General features: G+C 47.0%; 1 pseudogene; it reads left to right on the top strand.

Moving 5' to 3' along the window:
* Positions 1 to 4,779: 4,779 nt before the first annotated feature.
* On the top strand, positions 4,780 to 6,934 carry LOC147119756 (uncharacterized; annotated as a pseudogene).
* The last annotated feature ends 1,091 nt before the right edge of the window (positions 6,935 to 8,025 follow it).

Genomic DNA, 8,025 nt, shown 5'->3' with positions numbered 1-8,025 from the left:
TTTTCTGAGCCAATATACTTTCTCACTATTGCTCTGATTTCATCCTTTACTAACAACGCCACACAACCTCCTTTTCGCTTTTGCCTGTCCTTCCTAAATATCGAATATCCTTGGTAAAGACAGATGCAAAGTATTCATTTAGCACCACAGACATACCCTCTGCCTTCATGCATAGGTCTCCTTTTTGGTCCCTAATCTACCCCACGTCTTCTCTTACTATCCGTTTATTATTTATGTCTTTAGAAGACTATTGAATTACCTTTTATGTTAGCTGCCATTCTATTCTCATCCCCTCTCTTTGCCCCTCTTATTTTCTTTTTCACTTCTCCTCTGAACTTTCTATATTTAGCCAGATTCTCAGATGTATTCTCGACCTCACATCACGCACTTTTTCTGCTTCATCTTACTATCTCTTTTGTCATCCAGGGAGCTCTGACTTTAGTTGCCCCCCTACCTTTCCCGCTAGTGGGAATGTACCTCAACTGTACTCCAGCTACTTCGTCTTTAAAGGCAGCCCATTATTCCATTAGTTTTGTCTGCCAACCTTTGATTCCACTTTACCCAGACCAGATCCATTCTCATCACACTGAAATTGGCCTTCCTCCAATTAAGTATTTTTACTCTGGATTGCACCCCGTCCTTTTCCATAACTAATCTACATTTTATGATACTATGATCACTGTTCCCTAAATGTTTACCTACTGACACTTGCTCCACTTGAGCTACCTGATTCCGCAGAACCAGATCCAGCACTGCTTCCTTCCTCCTTGGGCGAGAAACATACTGATCCAGAAAGTTCACCTGAACACACTTCAGAAATTCTTCCTGTAGTGTCCGTGTGTAGATAAAGACACTGAAGACAGGAGTTGGTTCATAGGTATTTACTAAGCAAGTCTGGGGGGGTGGTTTCTAAAGGATATACACAATACACAGGCTTATATAGCCCAAGTGGCAATTACCGGCATTACGCACACCTGGGGCTCTTAAAGGCACATACACCATAATTGCTCTTGAAGGCACATACACCACAATTCCTCCCCTTCTAGCTAACTAGTACATCATATTTTAAGTAATTATTAATTACATGTTATATGCAAAATAATATACATTGCTGTATTAATTAATTATAAGTTAGTCTCTCAGGGGGCTTCCTGACTCGGTCCGGATAACACCTCGGGGGTGTAGTAGTTTCTGGTGGTGTAGTAGGTTCTTCTGGCAAGGCTGATTCGGCTTGAAGGCCAGTGTCGGGTTCATCGGGCACCAGTATCACTGGATCGGAGGTAGATATGGGTATCTCTACTTCATCGTTAGATGTATAGAGTGGTGGTGTAGGTTGTCCCTTTTCGGATGACTTGATGATTTGGTCAGCATGGCGCCTTATTATGCTGTCTCCGATGCCCACGGTATACATCAGTGGTCCTAATCGTGTGCAGATAGTTCCAGGCTGCCATTTCTCGGTACGGTAGTCCCGGGCCAAAACCGGTTGGCCTATCTGGAAGGCCCTAGTTGGCCTTTCATTCATGCCCTGAAACTGCCGGTTCTCCACGTCCCTTCGGATGTTGGGCTTGACCAAATCCAGCCGGCATCTTAGGTTTCTCTTGTAGAACATCATGGCGGGAGTTTGGTTAGTAACCATATGCGTTGCATTCCTATATGCAAATAAGAAGTTATCCACCTTGTGCTGAAGTTTTATGTCTTCATTACCCATGGCCTTGATGGCCTTCTTGAAGGTCTGGACAAACCTTTCAGCCAATCCATTGGTGGCGGGATGGTATGGGGCAGACGTGTAGTGCTTTACCCCATTGTTCTTTAAGAACTTTCTGAATTCTTCGGACACAAATTGCGGTCCATTATCAGAACATATCTGCTCCGGCAGCCCATTCCTGGCAAATATGGTCCTTAATACTGTGATGGTTTTTTCCATGGTGGTGGAGGACATCTTTATTTCCTCCGGCCACTTGGAGTGTGCATCAACTGCGATTAAGAACATTGAGTCCATAAATGGACCAGCAAAGTCGATGTGCACCCTTTGTCAGGGAGATGAGGGCCACTCCCATGGATGTAGAGGGGCCTGTGGCAGAGCATTTTGGACCTTCTGGCATCCTAGGCAGCTCTTGGTCATGTCTTCGATGTCTCCATCGATACCTGGCCACCATACAAATGCCCTAGCTAGGTTCTTCATTTTCACTCCACCCAGATGCCCCTCGAGAAGCTCCTTTAGCAATTTATCCTGGAGTTTGGGTGGAATCACCACTCTGGATCCACACATCAAGGTTCCTCGGCACACTGACAGCTGCTCTCTTCTTTGTGAGAATGCTGGCAACAGTGGTTCGCCATGTGCTGGCCATCCCTTCACTGTTAAATCGTAGACCTGTGAGAGAGTAGGGTCATTTCTTGTCTCCCTTTCAATGGCAGAATTTGTCACCGGTAGACATTCCACTATGGTAGAGTGGAATATCTCTACTGGGTCTACTGTAGGTGCCTCTTCTATCGTTGGCAACAGTAGGCGTGATAAACCGTCAGCATTCCCATGCTGTTTTGACCCTTTGTATTCAATGTTGTATTGGTGTGCCCCTAGAAAAAGGGACCACCTCTGTAGTCTTTGTGCCGTCATAATGGGGACACCTTTTTTAGGGTTGAATATGGAGATGAGGGGTTGATGGTCAGTCAGCAAGGTAAATTTTTGTCCGTGTAGGCAATGGTTAAATTTCTTCACTCCCCATACCAGGCTGAGTGCTTCCCTGTCTATCTGGGCATAGTTACGCTCAGCTGAGTTCAATGAGCGTGATGCAAAAGCTATCGGCCATTCCGAGCCATCAGGGAATCTATGGGACAATACCGCTCCTATGCCGTAAGGGGATGCATCGCATGCCAGTCTGGTTGGTAGTGATGGGTTGTAATGAGCCAAAATTTTCTCGGATGTGATTAAGTCTTTACATTTATGGAAGGCACGTTTACAGTCTTCGTTCCATTTCCAAATCACTCCTGTCTGTAGAAGATCATTAAGAGGGTGTAGAATAGTTGATAAGTTCGGTAAAAATTTATGATAGTAATTTATTAATCCCAGGAATGACCTTAATTGTGAAACATTTTCAGGTGCTGGGGCTTTTATAACTGCTTCAATTTTTTCAGGTGACTTATGCAACCCTTCCTTATTAATTATGTGGCCACAATGTGATATCTGATTTTGGAAAAATTCGCACTTGGGGCGATTTGCTCGTAGGCCCCGTTCTTTCAGCCTAGTGAGCACCTGCTCCAAATTGGCAAGGTGCTCGTTTCGTTTTCTCCTGTTATAAGGATGTTGTCTAGGTAGCATTGAGTCCCCGGAATCCCTTGCAGGACTTGCTCCATAGCTCTTTGCCAGATAGCTGGAGCTGATGCTATTCCAAAAATCAGTCGATTGTACTGGTACAGGCCTTTGTGTGTGTTTATTGTGAGATACTTTTTAGAGGTCTCCTCAACCTCCATCTGTAGATATGCCTGTGCCAAGTCAATTTTTGTGAAATGTTTCCCTCCGGATAGTGAGGCGAAAATATCTTCTATCCTCGGAAGAGGATACTGTACCATGTGAAGGACCGGGTTTACAGTCACCTTAAAGTCCCCACAGATGCGAATTTTTTTCTGTTCCTCAGAGTTATTTTTCAATGTTTTTTTCATGACTGGAACGATGGGTGTTGCCCATTCGCTCCAATCTATTTTGGATAATACGCCTGCCTTTTCCAAATTCTTCAGCTCTGCCTCGACTGCCGGACGTATTGCGTATGGCACTGGTCTTGCCTTAAGAAATGTTGGAATTGCTGTATCTTCCACTTTTATTGAGGCGGTGATGCCTTTCAAGGTTCCTAGTTTCTCTTGAAACACTTCTTTGGCGTTGGCCAAGATGTCTTTTAATCGTTCAGGTATGATGTCATCATTGTTTTTTTCCTTACTGGTCACCGTCAGTGCCTGAATGGAGTGCCAGTCTAAACGTACACCATAATTGCTCTTAAAGGCACATACACCACACTTACCCCTCTCTGCCCTTTGCACTATTACTTTCCCAGTCTATATTATGATAGGCAAAGTCCTCCATTATCCCTACTCTATAATTCTTGCATCTCTCTGTAATTTCTGAGCAAATTTGCTCCTCCATATTTTTCCCACAAGTTGGTGGCCTATAAAATACACCAAGCAGTGTAATCGCACCTCTATTATTTCTTATCTCTAAACATATAGATTCTGTTCTTGAACACTCCAGGACATTCTCCCTCTCCAGCACTGTAATATTGTCCTTAAGCAACACTGCCTCACCACCTCCTATCTTTCCTAAACACCTTATATCCAGGAATATTTAATACCCAATCCTGCCATTTTTTCAGCCAGGTCACTGTTATTGCCACCACGTCATACTCCCATGTGGCTAGTTGCAGCTGGAGCTCACCATCCTTGTTTATTCTGCTTCGTGCATTCACCTAAATTCACTGTAACCCCATCTTACACCATCCTGGAGAAATCAAATACTTGACACGCTGTGAGTTTGAAACAAAGCAATATTTATGCAGAATAACAATCTCCAGGTATAGGGTTATTAAGATCAGCAGAAACACACACTAACTGCCAGAATGAACATGGTTCCCTGCTCAATGCAATCCCAGTAAATCCTGTGCTATTCACTATTATGGCCTTTCAATGGCTGAGCTTTTACCCACCATTCGCCGCGGGGGAGAATGTGCCAGACCCAGGCTACAGGAGCCCAGTCCGCAGGTGCGGGACCGCCGACATTGCGAGCATACGCGATGCATGCAATCGCCGAGCGTGGCTACGACACGAGTTCCGATTAAATCAGTAAGATGAGGCAGGACGGAGCGAAGTAATGTAGCAGCGGGGAGGATTCATAAACAACTGCTGTAGGCCGGAAACCCCGAATAATAACGTGAAGGCCCCGCGTTTGCAGCTTCGGGGCTTCTCCCGGTCACAGACCCAGACTTACGGCCGCCATCTTGATTCCGTGAGTAGCAAAGCGCATGCGCAGACATTTTAGTCATCAACAAAGACTGGGCGGGGCTTCAGTGTCTGACCCCAACCGGGTCCAAGTGCCCGGGAGTTCAATAGTTCACTCAGTTATTTGATTCAGACACTCCACACATCGGATTTCTCACCATATCTACAGAAGGCGCTGGTAAAAGCACAGCAGACGCTTAACATCCCACACAATTGTAACAGAAGTGCCCAGAGCTGGGCCCCCCATGTACAGTCCCAGGGTTCGAATTACCAGGTTCGGTCCGAGGGTTGGAATCCAAATGTACAGTCCCAGGGCTGGGATCCCCATATACATTCCCAGGGTTAGAATCTCCATGTACAGTCCCAGGGTTGGAATCACCAGGATCGGTCCCAGGGTTGGAATCCAAATGTACAGTCCCAAGGTTAGAATCCCCATGTAGAGTCCCAGGTTGGAATCCCCGTGTGCAGGCCCAGGGTTAGAATCCTCATGTAAAGTCCCAGGGTTGGAAGCCCCATGTACAGTCCCAGGGTTGGAATCCTCATGTACAGTCCCAGGGTTAGAATCCCCATGTACAGTCCAGGGTTGGAATCCCCATGTACAGTCCCAGGGTTAGAATCCCCATGTACAGTCCCAGGGTTGGAATCCCCATGTACAGTCCCAGGGTTGGAATCCCCATGTACAGTCCCAGGGTTGGAATCCCCATGTACAGTCCCAGGGTTGGAATCCTCATGAACAGTCCCAGGGTTGGAATCCCCATGTACAGTCTCAGGGTTGGAACCCTCAGCAACACTGAGTGCAGTTCTCAGGCCCCGCATTGGAGCCGCCGGTCCCCGGGCAACACCGAGTAGGAACGGTGATATATGCCCAAGACAGGATAGTGTGTGACTTGGAGGGGAACTGCGAGGTGATGGTGTTCCCATGCACCTGCTGCCCTTTTCCTTCTAGGTGGTGGAGGTCGCATGTTTGGGAAGTGCTGTCAAAGTTCTAGTCGAGTTGCAGATGTATAAAGTCGCTCTCCTTCACCTCTCCCCCTTTCACCTCTCCCCCTCCCACCTCACTCTCTCTCCTCCCATAGAGGCCAGAGTCTTGTGTAGACCCAGACCGGGTGGCGGGTTCCCTTCCCCGAAGGACATTAGTGAACCAGTTGGGTTTTTATGACAATCCGACAGCTTTCATGGTCACTTTTTTCTAGTGCCGGCCCCACAAATTCCCAGGTTCATTCAGCTCAATTTCACAACTTGCCTTTGTGTTTTTGTGGGTTCTCGCTCACCCTTCCTTTTTCCTGTTTTAAATTCATTTTGCAGGGTGTTAGACGGGGAGGATTTGCAGATGGGAAACTCAAGCCAAACATCACTTCAAGATCTGACAGTGTCACTAGATTCATCAGGACCTTTGAGCATGGAAGCAGAAATCACTGTTCAGAGCGGGGAGAAACTGTATACATGTTCTGTGTGTGGACGAGGCTTCAGACGATCCTCTGGCCTGTCGAGACACAAGCGCAGTCACACTGGGGAGAGGCCGTTCACCTCCACTGTGTGTGGGAAGGGATTCACTCAATCATGCAGTCTGCTGCAGCACTGGCGAGTTCACACTGACGAGAGACCTTTTAAATGTCAGGACTGCGGAAAGTGCTATACAACTTCCGGAGAATTGACGTGCCATCAGAGTGTTCACACTGACGAGAGACTGTTCAGGTGCTCTCACTGCAGGACTTTGTTCAGGCGATCATCTAACCTTGCTGTACAGCAGCGCACTCTCACTGGGGAGAGACCGTTCACCTGCTCAGAGTGTGGGAAGGGATTCACTCGGTCATCCCACCTGCTGAGACACCAGCACGTTCACACTGGGGAGAGACCGTTCACCTGATCTGGGTGTGGGAAGGGATTCACTGAGTCATCCAACCTGCTAGCACGCCAGCGAGTTCACACGGGAGAGACCGTTCATCTGCTCTGAGTGTCGGAATGGATTTACTCAGTCATCCCACCTGCTGACACACCAGCAAGTTCATACTGGGGAGAGGTCGTTCACCTGCTCCGTGTTTGGGAAGGGATTCAATCAGTCATCCACCCTGCTGAGACACCAGGTGTCAAACTGCGATCTGTTCCTGACTGAAAGTGAAATGTTAGGGTTAAGTATCTAGTCTAAAAATGACTGGTAATTATTCTATGAAGGTTTAACGTGTTCGTAGAATCATAGAGTGGTTACAGCAGAGAATGTGGCCATTTGGCTCATTGAGCCCGTGCCGGCTCCTGCGAGAGCACTTCAGCTAGTCCAACTCCCCCACCCTTTCCCCGGAGCCCTGCAAATGTTTTCCTTCAGGTACTGATCCAATTCCCTTTTGAAAGCCACGATTGAACCTGCCTCCACCACCCTTTCAAGCAGTGCATTCCCGATCCTAACCACTCACTGCATAAAACGTTTTTCCTCATGTCACCTTTGATTCTTCTGCCAATCACCTTAAATATGTGTCCTCTGGTTCTCGACCCTTCTGCCAATGGGAACAGTTTTTCGCTCTCTACTCTGTCTAGACCCCTCATGATTTTGAGCACCTCTACCAAATCTCCGCTCAATCTTCTCTGCTCCAAGGAGAACAACCCCAGCTTCTGCAGTCTATCCACGTAACTGAAGTCCCTCATCCCTGGAACCATTCTTGTAAATCTTTTCTGCACCCTCTCTAAACCTTCACATCCTTCCTAAAGTGCGGTTTCTAGAATTGACACAATATTGCAGTTGTGGCCAAACTAGTGTTTTATAAAGGTTCATGATAACTTCCTTGCTTTTGTACTCTATGCCTCTATTTATAAAGCCCAGGATGCCGTAAGCTTTTTCAACCGCTTTCTCAACCTGCCCTGCCACCGTCAATGATTTGTGCACATAAACCCCCAGGTCTCTCTGTTCATGCACCCCCTTTAGGATTCTACCCTTTAGTTTATATTGCCTCTCCTCGTTCTTCCTACCAAAATGTATCACCGCATTTTTCTGCGTTAAATTTCATCTGCCACGTGTCCGTCCATTCCACCAGCCTGTCTCTGTCCCCTTGAAGT

The sequence above is a fragment of the Somniosus microcephalus genome, chromosome 4, assembly GCF_052327205.1.
Source record: "Somniosus microcephalus isolate GS21.2 chromosome 4, FLI_Smic_1.0, whole genome shotgun sequence".
In the NCBI taxonomy this organism is placed as follows: Eukaryota; Metazoa; Chordata; class Chondrichthyes; order Squaliformes; family Somniosidae; genus Somniosus; species Somniosus microcephalus.
The sequence above is the reverse complement of the archived record's forward strand: the minus strand, read 5'-3'. Positions and strand labels throughout refer to the sequence as shown.